The 22,609-nt window shown below is 43.1% G+C and overlaps 1 protein-coding gene across 3 annotated transcripts in view; it reads left to right on the forward strand.

Moving 5' to 3' along the window:
- The window catches only part of LOC127582257 (ras-specific guanine nucleotide-releasing factor RalGPS1-like), a 636,204-nt gene that overhangs the window by 120,986 nt on the left and 492,609 nt on the right, over positions 1 to 22,609 (forward strand). For 2 of the 3 annotated variants that reach the window (XM_052037419.1, XM_052037422.1), the window contains exon 3: positions 1,886 to 1,939. The exons of the other annotated variant lie outside the window; for it this stretch is intronic. The gene's annotated coding sequence lies outside the window, so the exon portion shown is untranslated. The remainder of the gene's footprint in view (positions 1 to 1,885; positions 1,940 to 22,609) is intronic. 3 annotated transcript variants of the gene reach the window in all.

The following is a 22,609-nucleotide window of genomic DNA, read 5'->3' on the forward strand; positions in this document are numbered from 1 at the left end:
GAACCTTGTCAAACACCTTACTAAAATCCATGTAGACCACATCTACTGCACTACCCTCATCAATCTTCCTGGTCACCACCTCAAAGAACCCTATCAGGCTTGTGAGACATGATCTTCCCTTCACAAAGCCATGCTGGCTGTCCCTAATTAGTCCATGATTCTCTAAATGCTCATAAATCCTATCTCTTAGAATCCTTTCCAACAGCTTGCCCACCACAGACGTAAGGCTCGTTGAAAAGCATGCTAGATCATTTCAGAGGCTAGTTTAGATCAACCACATTGTTGTGGGTCTAAGGAGGGTGGGTTTCTTTCCTTAAACCTGATAAGTTTTCACAGCAATCCAGTAGTTTCAAAGTCACTACTACAGAGGTTATTTTTTTCTTAAATTCCAGATTATTTAAATAATTGAGTTTAAATTCCACAGCTGCTGTGGTTGGATTTGAACTTGTTTCTTGGATGTTAGTTCAGGACTCTGGGCTTCCAGGTAAGGCATGGTAGTGCAGCGGTTAGCATAATGCTATTACAGCGCCAGCGACCCAGGTTCAATTCCTGCCGCTGTCTGTAAGGAGTTTGTACATTCTGCCTGTGTCTGTGTGGGTTTCCTCCGGGTGCTCCGGTTTCCTTCCATGTTCCAAAGATATACGAGTTTGGAAGTTGTGGGCATGCTTTTTTGGCGCTGGAAGAATGGTGACACTTGCAGGCTGCCCCCAGAACACTCTACGCAAAAGGTGCATTTCACTGTGTGTTTCGATGTGCATGTGACTGATAAAGATATCTTATACCCTTAACCTTGGCAAAGAGCAGTCAGTGTACAAGCTCTATTGTTGCTGTGTGGGCTTTGATTTAGTGGGGGGGGGGGAGAATGCTGTTTGCTGTGTGTTTGTGTCTGTACAGGCAAGTCTGTGCAGCAGAGCATGGTCTCCCATCCTCTTGGACCTCTCCATCGGGTAAGATCTTGCCCCACATTCAAATAACTCATGCAGAGGCATCTCCTACTTGGAACCAAAGTGGAAGTAAGTCATCCTCAATCCCAATAGACTAGCTGTGAAGAAAAAGAGCACGCTTTCTCTTGGATGGGTTTCAGTGCCACTCCAGGGCTTTTGAATGCAGAAACCTGGGATGACACTTGAGGCCAAGACCTTGTATCCTCATTCACATCTTTGTGAATGATCCATGGCATTGTTTTAACGAAGAGCAAAGCAGTTTGGCTGGACACCAGGGACTCTTGAACAGACCTCTTGTATGTTAAAGATGAACTCTTGACCTCATGATCTACCTTATCATGGCCCTTGCACCTCATTGTCTACCTGCATTGCACTTTCTCTGGAACTGTAATGCTATATTCTACACCCTGTTAATGCTTTTCCCTTCTACCTCGATGTACTTGTGTTTTGTGGATGGTTTGCAAAGCTAAGTTTCCCACCGTATCTTGGTGACAATAATAAACCAGTTCCAATCCTTCACTCACAATTATAATGGATGACCTGATCATTGCCACACTGCTGTTTGTGGGGGCTTGCTGTGCACAAATTGGCTGCCACATTCCCTACATCATGACATTAAATACACTTATAGGACTCATCATCTTTAAAGTGGGTTGGGACATGAAAGATGATATATAAGGTTCATCTTTCCATTAAAATGTAACCTGGATTTTTGGCAGTGACTGTGAAGCCACTGTGACGAATAACTCTGTTCCTGGCAGGGTGAGTGGGCATTTTGGCATTCTGAGACCACGCTACTGGTATCATTACCTTGCTAAATACCTCTCCTCATCTTTTTGGGTCACCTTATTTGGAGATTGATAATACTCATCGTATATTGATGCTTTAAAATCTTCAATACTGAGCTACTGACTAAAGATTGGTTCTCCTCCGGATTTCAGAATATTGGGCCATGATGCCTCGAGAACGTTCACTGAATTATTAGGAAGTTTGAGGTAAGTGGCATTCAGTGTGTTTCTGTCTTTCTGTAGTTGGAGTATGTTCGTGCTTGTAGATTGATCACAGTAAGATTTGCTTGTCCACATTTGTGACATTGTTCTCTGAAGCACTATATCAGAAATGGCTTGGGGATGATTCTCTATGATGATGATTCTCTACTAGCACAGGTTAACTTTGAGTTTTTTTAATTGTTCTGTATCTAGAATCACTTCACCTGTTCAGGATGCAACCAACAACTCTTTTGCGCTTAACAGTGTGCATTCAGCATGTTTAAATAAATATACGATCTAATTGGGTGCTCAGACCAGAAATTGTTTTGCATCGCTGGTTCTTCTCTCCCATTCATTTTTACTATCTGACAATTCTCTGTTGGTTTCTTGTTCCTTACCTTGGGATGTAGGTAACTTCAATCATCAACTGTTTTGTCTTGTCTCCTGTTTGGGTCTGTTCTCCACTCTCCAGCAGCCAGATTTCCACCTTGCCATTGGAATGGGTTTATTATTGTCACATGTACCAAGACGCAGTGAAAAGCTTTTGTTTGCGTGCCATCCAGGCAGATTGTTCCATACACAAATACACTGAGGTAGTAAAAAGAACAGAATGCAGAATATAGCAGCTACAGAGAAAGTGCAGTGCAGGTAAGCAAAGTGCAAGGGCCACGGCAAGGTAAATTGGGAGATCAAGAGTTTATCTTTAGTGTACGAGAGGCCTGTTCAAGAGTCTAACGGCAGGATAGAATCTGTCCTTGAGTCTGGCAGTATGTGCTCTCAAACTTTTGTAACTTCTGCCCGATGGGAGAGGGGAGAAAAGAAAGTGACTGGGGTGGGAGGTGTCCTTGATTATGTTGGCTGTTTTCCTGAGGTGTAGACCATGGAGGGCAGGCTGGTTTGCGTGAACTGGGCTGCATTCAGAACTCCCTGCAGATGGAAAGGTTCTTGTTTCAGGCCTTTTAAAGAAGAATTTGATACTTCAAATCTTGGCACACCTGTGCTAATATTGGGTTTTATTTACCAAGAACAATGAAGACAGCAAATACTCTGGCTTAAAATCGAACAAAAACTGCTGAGAACATTCTGGATCTGTAGAGAGAAACAGTTAACATTGTGGATTGGAGTGCTGTACATTAACTGTGTTTCTGTGTCTCTAGATGCTGCCTGACCTGCAGAGTATTTCCAGCATTTTCTGTTTACAGCTTTTGCAGCATCTGGAGTTTTGCTTCTCAAATGCTCTGGCCTTTGCAAGTGCCTTTCCTTGGTGATTTCAGCAATCTAGGAGTGTTTCTTTTAAATTAATATAAAAATCGCCCTGGAGTGTGATTAGCTTGGTCATTATTGCCTGTGCTGCATCTGCTGCCTTTAATTTCTGCTCTGGGTTAAAGAACATCGATCATGTTTGATATTTTATCATGCAGCAATCCTTCCATCTGCAGTTAATACAGAAGAACATCAAACAAACATCAAACATCAAGCCTGGCGAGCTGTTTCATATTGAGGAACGACTTAAAAAGAAAGCACATGAGATCTTGAATTAAAAGCATTAATTCAGCCTTGTGACATTGTTACCCACTAGCTATTATCCTTCACAGAATTTGTTCTGGCAATATTATTTTGTAGTACATGGCCCCTGGCTATTGCTCTCTGCTGAATGCATCGTGCTGTAATATCTCACTATGGTTGCTCTTGTGTATCTGTGATGTGGAATGAATTTCCTTAAAGCATCCAGTGCTGAAAATTTTCGACAGAACCGGAAGCACATTAGTCAACTTGGATAGCCCATGATGTGTACAGAGAAAGGGCACCGTGGAATGTTTTCCAAGGCTACACTTGCACACCAGTTACACACATCCATCCAAGTCACTGAAACTTTACCCCAACGGTCCATCATACCTTCAAAACCAATCATACCCAAATCCCCTCTGATATTTAATTCCCTGCATTTTAATCATTGCATTCACCTGATTAGCTTAAAAAGCTAAATATTTTCTACATTTTAAAAGAAATTGACAATTGGTTTATTAGAGTCACATGTACTGAGATACAGAGCTTTTGTTTTTATGTCATTTCAGACAGATTATTCCATACGTAATACATCTAGGTAGTACAAAAGGGGGAAAAACACAGAATATAGTGTTACAGTTACAGAGAAAGTAGTGTAGGTAGACAAAGTGCAATGGCCATGACAAGATAGATTGAGAGATCAAGAGTCCATCTTTATCATATGAGATGTCCATTCAAGAGTCTTATAACAGCGGGCTAGAAGCTGTCCTTGAGCCTGGTGGTACGCGTTCTCAAGCTTGTGTATCTTCTGCCTGATTTTTTTGGGGGTGGGGGGAAATGACTAGGGTGGGAGGGGTCCAGAAGTAAAACCTTAACAGTTCGAGAGCTGCATGTTAGTCGTTTGGAGCAATAAGAATACTAAGTATTTAAATCCTTGTTAATTGGTTTTTCAATCAAATTTTTGTACTTGTTGTTGAGCGTCTTCGGCATGTTTAACACTTGGACAAAGGATAAATTATCAGTTTGTACCGTTTTATAAATGGAAGCTTTATGTGTTGAGCATTCCCGTCTGTCATGCAGCATCTGTATCTGCACCTCAAACAGGCCCTTGTATCAAAGTGAATTTTATAGTAGAGAGGAATCAGTGGCTTCATCAAAGAATATTTCTAGTGTTGATCAAAGAGGCTGTACAGAGTGAATGAAGCCTGCCGAAAGAAGGGAATAAAACAGCAATGAGACAATTGATGAAAGTTGCAAAAAAAAAAGTAAAATTCTGCATATTTTTTTCTCCTGGACTCTTCTTGTAAAGAGGCAGCACTGGGTGATTGATTATCTGACTGAATTCAAAAACTTGGGAACATTTCAAATTAAGCTAACAATTTTCCTAAATCAATTGCAGTGCCTCAGAGCTCAATGAGATAACTCATTATTGCCCTCTGGTTGTTGTCTTTGCTCATAACTTCCGATTGAAGCAGTGCTAAAGAATTGCTGAACCAGATAAGGCTTTGGAATTTTCATTTTCTGTCCATAGATATCATTATATATTTTTTTAAACCCATATTCTTACTGTTGATACCAAATATGTTACTTGCCAAATTTTGTCAGATATTTACCTCATTTTGGTTTCTAGTAGGTTGATGAGGTTAACACAAAAATCACTTCTGAAGCCGTGAGGTAATGTTGCAGCTCTATAGAACTCTGGTTAGACCACGTGGAGTAGTGTGTTCAGTTCTGGTTGCCTCATTACAGGAAGGATGTGGAAGCTTTAGAGAGGGTGCAGAGGAGATTTACCAGGATGCTGCCTGGATTGGAGAGCATGTCTTATGAAGATAGGTTGAGTGAGCTAGGGCTTTTCTCTTTTGGAGAGGAGGAGGATGAGAGGTGAATTGATAGAGGTGTACAAGATGATAAGAGGCATAGATTGAGTGGACAGTCAGAGACTTTTTCCCAGGGCGAAAATGCCTAACACGAGGGGGCATAATTTTAAGGTGATTGGAAGAAGGTATAAGGCAGATGTCAGAGGTAAGTTTTTTTATACAGAGTGGTGGGTGCGTGAAACGCATTGCTGGCAGAGGTTGTGGGGCCAGATACATTAGGGACATTTAAGAGACTCTTAGACACATGAATGATAGCGAAATGGAGGGCTATGTGGGAGGGAAGGGTTAGATAGATCCTACAGCAGGATAAAATATTGGCACAACATCATGGGCCAAAGGGCCTGTATTGTGCTGTAATGTTCTATATGCAGCAAGATCTGACAAGGTTCCAGTATAGGCTGATAATTGGCGAGTAACATTGGCGCCACAAATGCCAAGGAATGACCACCTCCAACAAGACGGTCTACTCACCTACCATTGACATTGGCCAATCTTCTATTATTAACGTGCTGCAGAAAATATAACTCAACCAGTTGCACAAGTCGTGTGTGTACAAAATTAGGTTGGGGGCCATGTGACACACTTCCTGACACCCCGGCACCTTTCTGCTTTCTACATGGCTCAATCAGGAATTTGCTAAAATTTAAATAAAAGATGAAAATAATTTACTTCAACCAGAGTCTTTACACCTGAAGGAAACATTACAAAAGCATGAGTTGTGAGCTGATTGTGGTGGGTTTTGCAACTACATTGAAAAGTGTGACTGTTAAGCAAGCAATGGCTAACACGTGGAAAAATAATACTTGGTTTACGAGTTACAGTTATACATATTCCAAGATTTAGGGGGGAGAAAACAGCAGAAATAACAGTCCGGCCACGGCTACAAAGTGAAGTTAAAGATGGGTAGCAAAACACAACCTGCTGGAGGAACTCAGTGGGTCAGGCAGCATCTGTGGAGGGGAATGGGTAGTTGATGTTTTGGGTTCAGACCCTTCATCTGGACTTGTCCAGTCCAACCGCACCCCCTCCAAACGTGCAGCTCTCTGCTCACTCAGCACTAAACCTAACCTCGTCATCAAACCCGCAGACAAGGGTGATGCCATTGTGGTATGGTGGACTGACCTCTACCTTGCAGAGGCTAGGTCGCAGCTCATGGACATCTCCTCGTACCTGCCCCTTGTCAATGACCTCATCAACGATCATCAGGCCACTGTCTCAGACCGTCACCGATCTCATCACTTCAGGAGATCTCCCCTCCACAACCTCCAAGCTGATAAGTTCCCCAACCCCACAATGCCTGTTTCTATCTCCTAGTCAAGATTCACAATTAGGGCTGCCCTGGTAGGCCCATTGTTTCAGCCCCACTGAACTTGCCTCCCTATACCTTCACTCTATCTTATATTGCCCCCCTCCCCCATTCCCATTTTTCAAAGGAAAAGCAGTCCAGATGAAGGGTCTCAACCCAAAACCTCGACTGTCCATTTCCCACCACAGACACTGCCTGACCCGTTGAGTTCCTCTTCTTTTTTGCTCCAGATTCCAGCATCTGCCATCTCGTGTCTCCCCATTGAAGATAGCTTGGTAGGAGATCAAGGAGAAGGGCTTGTAATGTTGCCAGAAAGATGCAGTAGGCCTACAGACTGGCGGGAAACTTGAGGATTCAGCAGAGGAGGACGAGGCTTTGCCAGGAAAAAGGAAATTGGAATATGAAAGACTTGAGAAGCAAAAAAATGGATTGTAAAAGCTTCTCTTGGTGGTCGAAATGAAAGGGTCATTTAAAGTTATTGTGTGTCCATTACAGACTGAGAAAGCATATTAGGGGGAGAGGGGGCAGGAGAGGAAATGGCAGAGAAATTATTGTACACTTCTCTTAGAAAAAGACCAAAGAAACCTAGTGGAGGACCAGAGGTGTAGAGAGAATTAGGAGCTCAAAGAAATTAGTGTTGTATAGTATTAGTATAGTGAAAAAGTAGTATTGGAGAAATTACTGGGATTGAAAGGTGATAAATCTCAAGAACCTGATGATCTGCATCCTGGGGTTTTGAAGATGGTGAATGTGTTGGTCATCTTCCAAGGTTTCATAGATTCTGGAATGGCTCCCAAACTCTGGAAAATAGTGAATGTAACTCAGAGGAAAACCATGCTGTCATAGGGAGATAGCACTGAACATCAGGAATGGACCCAGGTTTCTGCAGCAGCTCTATTAACTTTGCCACTGTGCCACTCAAAAGTAGAGGATTTATTTACTGGAATTAAGTTAAATGGTAGTGCAAAATGTAAGAGCAGCACAGTGGCATGGTTAGTAGAGCTGCTTCCTCCCAGTGTCAGAAACCTGGGTTCAGTCCTGATCTCAAGTGCTGTCTGTGTGGAGTTTGCACGTTCCCCTTGTGATCACGTGGGCTTCCTCTGGGTGCTCTGGTTTCCTCCCACATCTCAAAGACATGCAGTGCGGTAGGTTAATTGGCCAGTGTAAATTGGCAGAGCTGACGAGAAGGTGGGGAGAATAAAAATGGGACAAATGCAGGATTAGTGTAAAATTTGATGGTTGGTGCGGGCTCGATGGGCCGAATGGCCTGTTTGCCTGCTGAATCGCTCCGTGACTGAACATTTCAAGAAAGATTAAGCAGGTCGAGAGATTGTAGATGGGGATTTGTGGGCAGTGATGAAGTAACAGTGGTTACTGACTTTGAAGAGAGCCACCCACACAGATCCAGAACTTCACCCTTCTACTGCTTGCTTTTATCTGGCTTCAGTTCAATGGGATTCCTGCCATCCAGCAGCCAAAATGTCATCACACTACCTGAACAGTTGCATTGCAGAAACCTCACACAGCACAACAGGTAGAGGAAAGCACAATTTTCCATTTATCTAAGTGCTAAGTAAAGATTGGAACCAACACAAATGATTATGGTAAAATATAGAACACTACCGCACAGTACAGGCCCTTCGGCCCACAATGTTGTGCTGACGTTTTACCCTGCTATAAGATCTATCTAACCCTTCTCTCCCACATAGCCCTCCATTTCTCTCTCACTCATATGTCTATCTAAGAGTCTCTTAAATGTCCCTAATGTATCTGCCCCCACAACCTCTGCTGGCAGTGCGTTCCACGCACCCACCACTCTCTGTGTGGGGGGGGGGAAGCACGTACCTCTGACGTCCCCCTTATATCTTCCTCCAATCGCCTTAAAATTATGTCCCCGCTTGTTAGCCATTGTCACCCTGGGAAAAAGTCTCTGACTGTCCACTCAATCTATGCCTCTTATCATCTTGCACACCTCTATCAAGTCACCTCTCATCCTCCTCCTCTTCAAAGAGAAAAGGCCCAGCTCACTCAACCTATGAAACCTTTTACTCTGAAATAATTGAGTGAATCAATATAATGTATATAATTGGATTTGTTTTTGAGGGCAGAGGATGCCATTGGGTTTGCTCAGTGATAATTATGGCTGAATAAACTATTTAACCTCGCAGGCCTTGAGCAGCAAGGTTCAAGATAACTTGCAGCTTGTAAATAGTTGAAGTATGTCATTTCAATGGAGTTCCATTAATTGCTGTTGTTTTAAAGGCTGTGTACAATTTTGTTTGTGGTGGAGCTTGGACTCTCTAAGAGCATTGTTGGCATTTTCCTATCAGACCATATGCACAGGAATCCCGAGGTTGCTGTCTGTGTCATGGAATGCTGGGTGAACTGTGACACTTTTGGCCTCCGTAGTATCGTAGATTCTGAGCCAGCAGTTGGGAAGAGGAACTTTTGAGCACAAACTCACGCCACTGCAGCAATGATTTGACCGGCATTTTTAAAAATAAATTTATCAAGGACAAATGGGGAAGGACGATTTTCCTGTGTAAATAGTCATCAAGTGGTATGCTCAGCCATCAGTACTGCCTAACAACCTCTACTGGCTCTCAATACTCTTACCACAAAATCCTATCATCTCATTGAGTGATACAACAAAGAAATGGGTCCTTTGGCCTACAGAGTCTCTGGCCAGTTAACCTACACGTCTTTGCGATATGGGAGGAATCTGGAGCACCAGGAGTGGTCCAACTCTACGCAGACAATACTGGAGGTCAGGATTGAACCCAGGTCTCTGGCATGGTGACACAATGGCTTCCCCTGCTGTGCCACTGCCACCGTTATCTTGAACCAAATTCCCTCAAATAATTCAAAAATCTAAAAATTTAATTTTGTTTTGAGGGGTGGGTTAGTGTTTATTTGAGCTTCTACCTTAACCTGATGTTTCTTCTAGTCTTTTGGAACTCCAGAATGTTAAATAAAGCAAGAGAATTAACCCATTGACCAAAGCCACTGATTTATTTTATCATGGTGATAATGGAGGATATTGATGGATAATGTTTTTTTTTGCATGGTAGGTTGCTGGGGGCATGGTGTTGAGCCAGTCTTCATGGAGATGATGTATACTTAAAGAGGAAGATGTGAAGTGGTAAAGAAAAGCCAGTGGGTCCATTTGAGGTGGCCTGGGTTAGGTCTGGCATATATGGGCTAATTGCCCATCCCCAGTTTTATAACCTTGTCGGGTTCTATGCTCCAGGTTGCTAATTAAAGTTCCAATGTTTACTGACAAACTGTAATCATCAACTTGGAAATTATGAATTATTATATGGATTAGCTGTACCAAAGTATTCAAAGGCTGCCTTCCCCCAGGTTTCGTATATACTAATGCTGTGGTTCGTAGCTCAAATACTGAGCTGCACTCAAACCAAATGTCAGGATTTAGACTTCCCTGAAGGTGCTATTTTACTTCACTGTAATTCAAAGCTTGGACACCTGATTTAAACACAACGTGTTGACAGATTAAATATTAGTACAAAGTCAGACTGGACACTGGCTTCTGTGAGGTGAGGGCACCAGATATTTATAGGAAAACGAAAGGACTTGCACTTGCATCAATGAGACCCTAAGGTATAGGAGCAGAATTAGGCCATTCGGTCCATCGCGTCTGCTCCATTCAATCAATGATGATTTTTTTTTCAACACCATTTTCCCACCTTCTCTCCTTAACCCCCTTACCAATCAAGAAGCTATCAATCTCTGCCTTTAGATACACCCAACAACGTGACCTCCACAGCCCTCTGTGGCAATGACTTCCACAGATTCATCACCTGGCTGAAGAAATTCCTCCTCATCTCAGTTTTAAAGGGACGTCCCTTTATTCTGAGGCTGTGCCCTTGGATCCTAGACTCTCCTACTGATAGAAACATCCTCCCTCCGTCCACTCTATCCAGGTCTTTCAGTATCTGGTAGGTTTCACTGAAATCCCCCCTCATCCTTCTGAACTCCAAGTACAGGCCAAGATCTACCAAAGGGCTTTACAGCTAGTGAAACATGATTTATTAATGTAGTCAGGGTTGTAATGTAGGAAGGACGACAGCCGGTTTGTACACAGCAAGGTCTTACAAACAATGTGCTCATCAGATCATCATCTGTTTTGAACAATGTTGAATGAGGGATAAGGTATTGTATGTTTGCCTTCATCGGTCAGGGCATTGAGCGTAAGAGTCAGGAAGTCATGTTGCAAACTTTGAGGCCGCACTTGGAGTATTGTGCGCAATTCTGACGAGAGGGTGCAGAAGAGGTTTACCAGGATGCTGCAGATTAGAGGGCAGGTGCTATAAGGAAAGTTTGGACAAACTTGGACTTTTTTCTCTGGAACGTTGGAGGCTGAGGAGAAATCTGATAGAAATTTATAAAATTATGAGAGGCATAGGATAGGTTGGACAGTCAGAATCTTTCTCCTGGGATAGAAATGTCAAATACTAGAGGACATGCATTTAAGGTGAGAGGGGGAAAGTTGAAAGGAGGTATGCAGGGCAAGTTTTTATTTACACAGTGTTGTAGGTGCCTGGAACAAGCTGCCAGGGGTGGTGATGGAAGCAGAGATGATAGTGGTGTTTAAGAGGCTGTTAGATAGACCGGGAATGGAGGGATATGGGTTCTGTATGGGCAGAACCGATTTAGTTCTGCATTGTGTTTAGCACAGTCATCGTGGGCTGAAGGGCCTGTTCCTGTGTTGTACTGTTCTATGCTCTAAGTATTGGGCAGGATCTGGGGTAACTCTCCAGCTACTCTTAATGGAATCCATCATATCCACTTGGGGAAACTCAGCTAACTGCCTTGTCTCTCAGGCAGCATCCATAACAAAGCAGCACTCCCTCGGCACTGCATGGGAGTATCAGCCTGGAGCTTTGTGCTTGAGTGGCTGGAGAGAATCTTGAAACCAGGGCTCTCAGATGAGGATTTACAGCAACTGTTTTCTGGAAATGGCTGAAGACGATGTCTGGGTTGTGTTGGTGATTCCTTTGCAAATGGTCGGCTTGCTGCCATCCATTTGTCAGTGTGTCTTGTACTTCCACACCTGTGCGCTGCACCAATGGTGTGTGGAATGTACTGGTAGTCGTGGCAGCTCCATAGCATCCTGAGCTATGAAGGGTTGAATGCAGTTTATATCTGGCCCCTCAGCTCCACAACAGCCACATGCACTGTGAGTCACCGACTTTCAACTTAAGTGTTTCCTTTTCTTCCCCCCAAATACTATTTTAATTAATATTTTTAAATTCGTGCAAGTTATCTTTTTCAGAACAATCAAGACTTCTGGAGGACCTCAGTGGTTCAAGCAGCATCTGTGGTAACAAAAGGATGGTCAACATTTTGGGTCAAGATCCTAAATCATGACCTGAAACATTGACCATTCCTCTGCCTTCATGGATGCTGTTTGACCTGCTGAGTTCCTCCAGCAGTTTGCTTTTTGGTCCAGATTCCAGCTTCTGCAGTCCCTTGTGTCTCTAACTTTCAAATCTTTAATTTTAATGATCTAGTGGCAAGGCCTTTGCCAGCTCAAGCTTCCAGGGGAGTGGGGGTGGAGTTTCCACTGCCAGTGGCCAGTCATTGCTCACAGATACGGGCAGCCACGGGGCAGGGTAGCTCGGATGTCCTTTGAGAGGGAGTGTGAGGTGTGGACTGGGTCCAGCACCCCTTCCAGCCTTTGTTTGACAGGCGCCACCTGTGGGGAAGTGGTTGGGGACATTGAGGATTGGCATGGACCACGAGTGATCAACCTTGAGTTTCCTTTTTATTTATTATTTCCCAGGCAGTGAGCACGATGGGTTCACCGATCCTTAGTCACCTGCTGAACTGAGTGCAGTAATCCAGCATTTAGGTGATGCCAGACTAGCAGATTTTCCAGATTATTGGACGTTACTTGTGTTTATATCCAACACACTTTTATTGGAATTTCCACAGTAGTGTAACAGTTTCCGGTGAACCCAGCGGGTTTAAAGGGAGAGGCAAATGTGCAACCACTCTGGACTCCAGCTCCAAATTTAGCCATGTTCCTGACCCCTGGACTCCACCCCCAGCCCTTAAACACACACCGGACCTTGGCTCTGGCCACACACCTGCTTGCACTCTGGACTCCCAGCTCGCATTCCAGATTAGTGAGCGCGTCATATGGTGAACCATCAGGATTTCTGAACAATGGATGCCGGATTATTGGAATTTTACTGCAGCTTGCTGGACTATTTTCAGGGTTAAGCACATTACCAGCGTTTGGCCTCCAGTGTATCCCAGGCGAGGTGGCAGATTGAGAATGTTACTGAATCTCTTTCAGAAACCTGGCACTTTTTCATGGTCACCATTTGCAGGTCCCTGCTTTACACACAAGATTTATTTAATTATTTTTAAATTTAAATTTTTAAGCTGCCTTCTTGGGATTTGAACTCCTGTCTCTGGATCAATAGTCCTGACCTCTTGCTATGAATACGAAAACCTTACTAACAATGTCACCGAATTCCCATGCTATCTCTGTACTATATTCTATGGTGCTGTACACTTGAACGCTGTCCACTTCTCTCCTGGTGTCATTTTGATCTTTTTGTATCTTGTTAAACTAGAACTGTATAATTTTTGCCTATATTTATTATTACAACATGTATGAAAGGCGGTAGTTTCCTTTTCTGCCTGCACTCTTAATTTTGTACATGTTATTTATAAATGACGAACAATTTATGGTAATCTGTGGATAGAAGTGGCCACACTAGAAGTAAATGCCTGTCATAAATTATAGGGTGGAAAATACTGTGACCCACTGCTTATGTAAATTACAAACACAAAATGCCGTCAGTTGGGTCAAACAGAATGTCTGGAGAGAGAAAATCAGGATTGATTGATCTTTCATGGGGAGCTTACTCCATGTGAGTACCAGCATCAGTTCCTCTCCATTATAAACCCATTTATTAAATGAATTAATGTCTTTGCTAAAATAGCAAGGAACTCAAAACAAGTGTTTAAGCAGTCTTGTAATAACTTATACCCTGTAATCAAAGGTGGTGTTTCAGAAAAGCACCATTATTGAAAGAATGGTGTGGGCTACTTGTATGCAAATAATTAGTAGTTGAGTTACTTTATTAACCCTGAGCTAATACTTTATTAACCTTGCTTGACAGCAGCAGTGCTCAATTTGAAGCACCAACTGGTCCATAATGGAAAAGACGGTATTAAGCCATGACACTGTTAACTGCAAAAATCTGTCCAATTTTAAGTGGAAATCCACAATTACTTAAGACTCTGGGACAGTATATTTTAAAGTTGGTCTCCTCCTGACCTTACTTTGACCCTTGGGATTTTGTTAGCTATCCCTAGACTCTTGGAATGAGTGGTGGTTACCAGATTCAGTGAACAATGAGTATAACTTACAGAATCGCTTAGAAGATGGGAATCAATTGTCAATTAGCCAAGAGGAGTGTACTGTATATGGGGAAAGTTATGCGAATGTCTACCCCGTTGAATATTTAGTCTGCTATTGAATGTAACTAATGCATCGAAGGAGAAACACTCAACAGGTCAGTAATGCTGAGTGTGTACAGCATTTCCTGTTTTCATTTAACATTTTCAACTTCTGCATTTTGTTTTCAATTTTCATAACAAATTAAACCATTAGATTTTGCAAGGTGAGCTTAAGTAGTTGGAAAAAAAAATCAGATGCTGGAAATGTGAAATAAAGCATTGGAAATGCATAACAGGTTAGCCAGTGTCTGTGGAGATGGAACCAGAGTTAAAGTTGTCTGTCATCTTCGGAATGGGGAGTAATTGGAAATGAAGCAACTTGGGTCCGAGTCAGGAAGGGAGCAGAAGAATCCTGTGGAGACTGAAGCATAAAAGGTGAAAGATGGGGCAGAGGTCCAGATGAACTTCTACTGATGACACAGTAACTGAGGAAACTTTGTTGAATCTAACGCGGCAAATAGACTCTAGACATTTCTCCTTATAATTGTTCCACTAGGTTCAGCAGTTTTTATTGGTATTGGTTTATTATTGTCACTTGTACCGAGGTACAGTGAAAAACTTATCTTGCATACCGATCGTACAGGTCAATTCATTACACAGTGCAGTTACATTGAGTTAGTACAGAGTGCATTGAGATAGTACAGGTGAAAACAATAACAGTACAGAGTAAAGTGTCACAGCTACAGAGAAAGTGCAGTGCAATAAGGTGCAAGGTCGCAACGAGGTAGATCATAAGGTCAGAGTCCATCTCACCATTCAATAGTCTTATCACAGTGGGGTAGAAGCTGTCCTTAAGCCTGGTGGTACGTGCCCTTAGGCTCCTGAGGAAGTAGAGGCGCCGACATCATGGCTGCTGATCATGAGAAGATCAGATACAAAAGCCTGAAAGCATGTACTACCAGGCTCAGGGATGGCTTCTATGCTGCTTTTATGGGACTATTGAATAGTCCCCTGGTATGATATGGACTTTTGACCTCTCAATCCACCTCGTTATATGACCTTGCACCTTATTGTCTGTCTAAACTACATTTCCTCTATAACTGCAACACTTCATTCTGCATTCTGTTATCGCTTTCCCTTGTACTACCTCAATGCACTGTTGCAGTGAAATGATCTGTATGGATGGAATGCAGAACAAATTTTTTCCACGGTATCTTGGTACATATGACAAGGTAGTGTTAAGGGCAGGCACAGTAGTGTAGCGGTTAGCGTAACGCTATTACAGCACCTGCGACCCCAGTTCAATTGCTGCCGCTGTCTGTAAGGAGTTTGTACGTTCTCCCCGTGTCTGCGTGGGTTTCCTCCGGGTGCTCCGGTTTACTCCCACGTTCCAAAGACATGTTAGGAAGTTGTGGGCATGCTATGTTGGCGCTGGAAGCGTGGCGACACTTAAGATGAGATCTCTTTATTAGTCACATGTACATCGAAACACACAGTGAAAGGTGCATTTCACTGTGTGTTTCGATGTACATGTGACCAATAAAGAGATCTTAATTTAAATTTTTCTGTTAAGTTACTGTCCCTTGATGTATAGCAGTTACAAAATAAAATGTAAACGTTTTAAGGAAAGAGCAAGTTTTAAGTTGCAGCAAAAGAGGGGCAGAAAGAGGCACAGGGAAGTCTGTGATGAAGTGGAGGGCAGGGCAGATGGAGGGACCCAAGTCCAGGTAGGACCAGCTGAGAGAGGATGGCAAAGGTTCATTAAGAATAAAATGTCTGTCTTGGGGAGGCGCAGATCGGACAGGAGTGAGATGTGAACTACCAGAAAAGAGGAGAGGGGAAATAAGAACAAGGATGAAAGACTGGGAGTGGCTGGTTACATGGAAATGTTGAATTCGGTGTTGAGTGCTTAAGGCACCAAGTCAGAAGAGTAGGTGCTGCTGTATAGTTCTGTGAGGAGGGACAGAATATGAGATCCCTCCAAGGGGAAGCATGCATGCTCCAATTTAAGGTTTATTATCATAGCTAGAATTAATCAATGAATGAACTATTCATGGAATTGTAGATAGTTGTAGAGTAATATAGCAGGCGAACAGACCCTTCAGCCCAACTCGTCCATGCTGACCAAGGTGCCCAGCTAAGTTAGTCCCATTTGCCAGCGTTGAGCCTGTATCCTTCAAGTTATAGCACTGAAGGTGACCAATTGGCCCATTTTGTCTATGCTGTCCCAAAAAAACTCATTGGACTCAGCCCAATCCCAAGCTCTTGGTCGGCACCCTGTAGGGTGCAGCACGTCATGTGCTCATCTAGTTCACTGTTAAATGCAGTAAAGGTTCCTGCCTCCATCACCCCTTCAGGCTGTGAATTCCAGACCCTCACAACTCTCGGTGGAAAAAGATCCTCGGCTCTCCAAGTGAATGACTATTGATGCCTTCTGGCGAGAAATATACAACAGTTGAAATAATTACACAAAGAAACAATCCCCGAATCTGTATGACATTTGTGTTCCTGCCGTTGTGCTTATCCATTGTAACACCCTGCATCTCAACAACCACAGACTGTGCCTCATTTAGTTTCACACAGTATAATTTTCCTAATACCAATTGCTTTTATTGCTCAACATTATGGTTTTATGACTGAAATTTGGTTGCAACTTGTAATTTCCCAGTCGACGGATTTTTCAGTAATTGTGGAGTCGTACCTGCCAACAATAAAGCTACATTCCCCGAAGCAATCTTGGAGAATAACATTCAATTAAAAATTCCTAACCAGTCTGTTCTTGTATTTCTTTTTAAGAGCAATTTGATATGTTTGTATTCGTTCTGCCTGAACTTCTATGCTCCTAGATTATCCAGCCTGTGTTATAAATAGCTGATTTTTTTTTTCTCTCCAAATATTGCCACAGTGTCAGTTGTGGGGCCAGTTGGCAGCCTCTGAGTCAGAAGGTTATGGGTTCAAGCTCCTCTCTAAAGGCTCCAGTTTGACGCTTCAGCTCCCATATTTTGGAAGGGGCACTGAACTGAGGTCCTGTCCACTCCTGGGGTGTTGGCTGCAGTATCCAGGATTATATTTTCCCTTCAATCAACATCACTCAAAGTCCTTTCACTCCAAGCTGTTTGGGAAGGATGGCTGTGTGTGAATCGGCTGCTATGTTTCCTACTTAAATGACGTCAAATTAAAGCATTTTGGGTTGTTGTGAGGCAAATTGACTTATTATTGTCACATGTACAGAGGTACAGTGAAAGACATTGTTTTGTATGCCTTCCATACAGGTCATTTCATTACACAGTGCATTGAGGGAGTACAAGGGAAAACAATAATGATGCAGAATAAAGTGTCACAGTCACAGAGAAAGTGCGGTGCAGGTAGTCAATACAGTACAAGGCCATGATGAGGTAGATTGTGAGGTCAGGAGTCCATCTTATCGCACAAGGGGTCTGTTGAATAGTCTTATAACAGCGGGGTAGAAGCTGTCCTTGAGCCTGGTGGTAGATGTTTTCAGGCTTTTTCCTGATGGGAGGGGGAGGAGAGAGAATGTCTGAGGTGAGAGAGGTCTTTGATGATGTTGTCTGCTTCACCAAGGCAGCGAGAAGTTGTAGTGAGGGTCGTTAAATATTTGGAGTCACACAACGCGGAAGCAGGCCCTTTGGCCCACTGAGACCATGTCAAAATTGCTAAATTCCATTTTTTTTATTCTCCCCATGTTCCCATCAACTCCCCCCAGATTCTCCCATTTACCTGCACAGACTACAGCCAATCTACAGAAGTCAATTAACTTATAAACCTCCAAAGCCTTTGTTAATTATAGTTTACCTCTGAAAACCAGCCCCATTGAAACCTTTCTTGCTTTTAATCACTCTGAGATCACCAACACTAGTTTACCTGTTCAGCTTATAACCACTATGGATCTGGAGTCTCCACTGAATGGCAGGCATGCAGTGATGTTGAGATGGGAACTTGCTCTTTGGGAGCTCTATGCTATCAGAGAAAAAAAAATCTGCAGATGCTGAAAATCAGAGGTAAAAATAAAGTGCTGCAAACAGTCAGCAGGTCAGACAGCAAGGGAAAGAGAAACGGTCAATATTTTGGGTTGAAGCCCCTTCCTCTATGGTGTCTGCTTGGAACATTGGAGCAGGAGTAGGCCATTCTGGCCCATCAGGTGTGCTCCACCATTCAGCAAGACCACGGCTGATCTTCTACCTCAATGCCATTTTCCAGCACTATCTCTGTACTGTTATTGTTTTTACCTGTACTACCTCAATGCACCCTGTACTAACTCAATGTAACTGCCCTGTGTAATGAATTGACCTGTACGATCGGTGTGCAAGACAAGTGTTTCACTGCACCTCGGTACAAGTGACAATAATATACCAATACCTTAATGCCCAGTAAATTATCAACCTCTGTTTTGAATGAACATAATCTCTGTGCTTCCACAGCCTTCTGGACTAGAGCATTCTTCCAGGTTCACCACTGTTGAATGAAGAAGTGTTTCCTCATCTCAGTCCTAAATGCTCTGCCCCTTTTATCCTCCAACTGTGTCCCCTGCTTCAACATCTCCCCCACCCCACCCCCACCACATCCATCCTGTGAAGCTCTTCAAGAAATGTTTTTTTCAAGTTTTGAACAGAAACAACTTGATGGAGGATGATGCTTCACTGAACAGCAGTGACACTGTTTAAAAGCAAGTATAGAATATGTCTCTGGCGTAGTGCTGTTGTGGCTTGAGGGTTATATGTATGGTGCAAAGTGGCTGAATCAGAATTTTATATGGTGTATTTTCATTGCTCAGTTTTTAAATGATGAAGTGCAGAGTCACGTTAAGGTCTTGCTCATTTTGGATTTGCCGTTAGGATTTTATTGATGCTATCTAAGATGAGGTATCTAAGATATTTATTTATGAATTACATGTACATCAAAACACACAGTGAAATGCTTCTTTTTGCATTACTGAGAATGTGCTGGGGGACAGCCCACAAATGTTGCCACTCTTCTGGCGCCAACATAGCACGCCCACAGCTCCTAACCTGTACGTCTTTGGAATGTGGGAGGAAACCGGATCACCCGGAGGAAACCCACGCAGACACGGGGAGAACGTACAAACAGCAGCGGAATTGAACCTGGATCACTGGCGCTGTAATAGTGTTACGCTAACCGCTACAGTATTGTGCCGCTCCTGGAGGAATATGGGTAGACTAGTTCCTAGATAAAGTTACCAGCACTTAATCTTTTCACGTTGTATTTTAATCATGTGATTTATTAATGGTTTTAATCTTTTTTGCTCATTAAATTCAAATGTCCCTCCCACTCCTGACATTTTCTGCCCAGTTCTTCCTACTCCTCTAACTCTGGCATTGTACCTGTATCTGAATTTTACTGCTCCATCATGAGTACTTTCTGCTTTGAAAAATTCTCACTCCCATCCCATCTCCTCTCTCTCTCTTCCTACCCCTGCACCCCCCCCTCCCCCCGACCCCCACTGCTCTCTTGTATCTCCTTATATGTGGTTAGACGTTTAATTTTGCTTGCTAACTATCTTGAGAGTTCTTGGAAATTTGTTTGCAACACTAAGACTGCCATATACAGTAAATCATTACTGTGATGAGGAGGTGCGTCATTGTCCTTGTTGTCCATTTGTAACCTACTGTTAACTCCACCACCCACCAATATTAATTTGGCATAAAAAGCATTACTAAATGTTTGAGGCTGAGGTAAAATTGTATTAGAGTCATAGAGTAATACAGCACAGAAGCAGGCCCTTTGGCCCAACTCATTCATGCCAACCATGGTGCCCACCAAACTAGTCCCATTTTCGCATGTTTGGCCCATATCCTTCTAAACCCCTCCTATCCATCAAAGCTAAAAGGAAAAATGAAAAGTTGTGACATGTCAAAGTTTCAAAACTTGTCTGCAGCCCTAGGTTTTTTAATGAATATTAGAACACAAGGCTCGTTTAAATGTTTCCAGTTTTAAATTACTAAAAATTCATGTCCTTGGGGTTAATGTTCAATATCTTCAGTTATACTGGAAGTATGCTTCTCATTGGTCGGTTCTTGTTCAGTCACTCTGGAATGATTTGCTGCTGTTTTTCTTTTCAGTATTCTACAGCTTGCTTGTCCAGTACTTTAAATCTGTGATAATGTTCAGTGGTGCCACGATGAGTCTGCTTTGCTGTCTCCTTGCTTGTGTAGAAGAGTCGGCAGAGTTTGCAGCAGAAGCCTGTTTTTGGAACCGCATGATCTAATCCTGCCGGATTGTTGGGCTTATATGGCCCAAGCTTGTATTCGTCTGGTAGTTGATAGGTCAGCACATGTGGGACTGCTTATCTATAGTTCATTACCACCTTGTGTATCAACTTCAGTGATTCCAACCATACTGTATCTTGCATCATAACTGACTTTTGGCATCTTGCTCATCTTTGACAAAGTTAGCATCTACCTTGTGCCCTTGCACAGATCTTAGAAAGAACAACATTTGAGTAGTCCACCTCATGGTATATCCTCTGTATATCATGGTGGGGATCTTTAATGATTGGTGCTTCCTTCCTGAGGCAGCACCTCATGTAGATACTTCCAGTGGTGGGGGGGAGATGTGCCAGTAAATTACTGGGTTGGTCCACTACTCTCTACAGCTTCTTATATTCCTGTCTGTTTCTGTGTCTAATCCAGACAGTATCTATTTTCTGCACTACTTGCATTGGAAGGCAGTGTGGATGTTTACAGGTTCTTTTTGAATTGCATCTTAACATAGTTCTTTAATTATTCATTCTTGGGCTGGAAACACCATGTCTCAAGGACACCCCCCCCCACCCCCCCAAAAAAAAGATCCACATGCGCCTGAAGGCCAGAATTCAATGGAAAAAATGTCAGTGAACTAAGGAGCAGGAAGTGAGTGGAGGGAATGGTGACGTTCCAGCAACTCACTGAAAACCACATGTGGGAGTTCTTCAGTGCTGTCACCTTTACCTCTGGTAGTCTGGATCGGAGGAGAGCTCCTGGAGGACAGGACGAATCGATGCCCACTAGAAGAAGCACTTCTGAAGGTCTTCTCAACCAGGATTGTCTTTGCAAGTGTCTTTGACTGCATCCCACAGCATTATGATAAAGACTAGAGACCCTGTTCAAGAAATGTTGGTTGAGGAATAAATATTGGCCAGGATATTGGGCTAGCTCCTGTACATCTCTTTGTAAAGAGCATTATTTCATTCATTTGTGACACCAGTCTATATCCCAATCAAAAGACAGTACCTCTGAGAGTGTAGCCCTCACTCATCACCGCTCTGAGGTGTCAGCATAGATGTTCATGCTCAGATCTCTGTTGGACTTGAACTCAATATTCTGACTCCGAAACGATAGTGCAACTTACTGAGCTAAGTTGCCACTGTAAACTCTGATAACTGTAAAACTGGATAGTCAGCTGGCTCCTTTGGCGATCTGTTGGGGTTGGAATAAGTGTGTGACACAAGTCAATGGTTCTGTGGTAGGAGGAGCTGAAAGGTAAATAGAGGGAGATAATCTATTTTAATGGAGCTTCCACCACCTTGCATACTTAACTAGTTGTGCGCCTAATCCATCCCATCTCCCTTTACCCTTCACCACTAACCTGAGGTCCATCGCACCCAACATCCCAGCTTTGCATTGGAACCCCCTCCCCTACTCCTACCTCCTAATCCTTCCCTGACCTCTCTACCCCTCCACTCTATTGATGTCCAAAGTATTGGTATTGGTTTATTATTGTCACTTGTACCAAGGTACAGTGAAAAGCTTGTCTTACAAACCGATCATACAGGTCAATTCATTACACAGTGCAGTTGCATTGAGTTAGTACAGAGTGCATTGAGGTAGTACAGGTAAAAACAATAACAGTACAGAGTAAAATGTCACAGCTACAGAGAAAGTGCAGTGCAATAAGGGGCAAGGTCACAACAAGGTAGATCGTGAGATCATAGTCCATCTCATTGTATAAGGGAACTGTTCAATAGTCTCATCACAGTGGGGTAGAAGCTGTCCTTAAGTCTGGTGGTACGTGCCCTCAGGCTCCTGTATCTTCTACCTGATGGAAGAGGAGAGAAGAGAGAATGTCCCGGGTGGGTGGGGTCTTTGATTATGCTGGCTGCTACACCAAGACAATGAGAGTCCAAGGAGGGGAGGCTGGTGTCCGTGATGTGCTGGGCTGTGTCCATAACTCTCTGCAGCTTCTTGTGGTCTTGGGCAGAGCAGTTGCTGTACCAAGCCATGATACATCCAGATAGGATGCTTTCTATGGTGCATTGGTAAAAGTTGGTGAGAGTCAAAGGGGACAAACCAAATTTCTTTAGCCTCCTGAGGAAGTAGAGGTGCTGGTGAGCTTTCTTGGCCATGGCATCTAAGTGATTTGACCAGGACAGGCTGTTGGTGATGTTCACTCCCAGGAACTTGAAGCCGTCAACCCTCTCGACTTCAGCACCATTGATGTAGACAGATGCATGTATACCGCCCCCTTTCCTGAAGTTAATGACCAACTCTATAGTTTTGTTGACATTGAGGGAAAAGTTGTTGTCATGACACC

This window comes from Pristis pectinata, chromosome 23 (genome assembly GCF_009764475.1).
Source record: "Pristis pectinata isolate sPriPec2 chromosome 23, sPriPec2.1.pri, whole genome shotgun sequence".
In the NCBI taxonomy this organism is placed as follows: Eukaryota; Metazoa; Chordata; class Chondrichthyes; order Rhinopristiformes; family Pristidae; genus Pristis; species Pristis pectinata.